General features: G+C 37.4%; 1 protein-coding gene across 1 annotated transcript in view; it reads right to left on the reverse strand.

Moving 5' to 3' along the window:
- Nucleotides 1-353, reverse strand: part of LOC116352054 — a 587,314-nt gene that overhangs the window by 477,747 nt on the left and 109,214 nt on the right. The gene's annotated exons all lie outside the window — the stretch shown is intronic.

Here is a 353-nt window from a genome sequence, read left to right on the forward strand (position 1 = left end):
ACACCAAAAATAGAGTTAAATAGAGTGTGTAACTCATTTTGAGTGGTAGAGTCTCTACTAACACCGAAAGTGCGAGTAAGAGCGTACTCGAATACTTGTTTCTGTGTAGTTGACGCTACATTCTATGTAATAAGCGTATATTTTCCACTTAGTCCGTTGCAACGGAAAACAAGTTTGCATAGAATGCAGCGCCAACTATATGTGAATTTTATTTTTTATCGTTTTAGGCAATAAATCTATGGTTTTCTTATGGCTTCTTTAATCCGAACCGATTTTTGCTCATTGAGTGATTTTGGAGAATATTAATGAAGTGGACCACTGAGCTACCCCTGCATGCACAAATTCGGTGCGAT

The sequence above is a fragment of the Contarinia nasturtii genome, unplaced genomic scaffold (genome assembly GCF_009176525.2).
Source record: "Contarinia nasturtii isolate CC-2019 unplaced genomic scaffold, AAFC_CNas_1.1 Cnas_scaffold_187, whole genome shotgun sequence".
NCBI classification, from domain to species: domain Eukaryota; kingdom Metazoa; phylum Arthropoda; class Insecta; order Diptera; family Cecidomyiidae; genus Contarinia; species Contarinia nasturtii.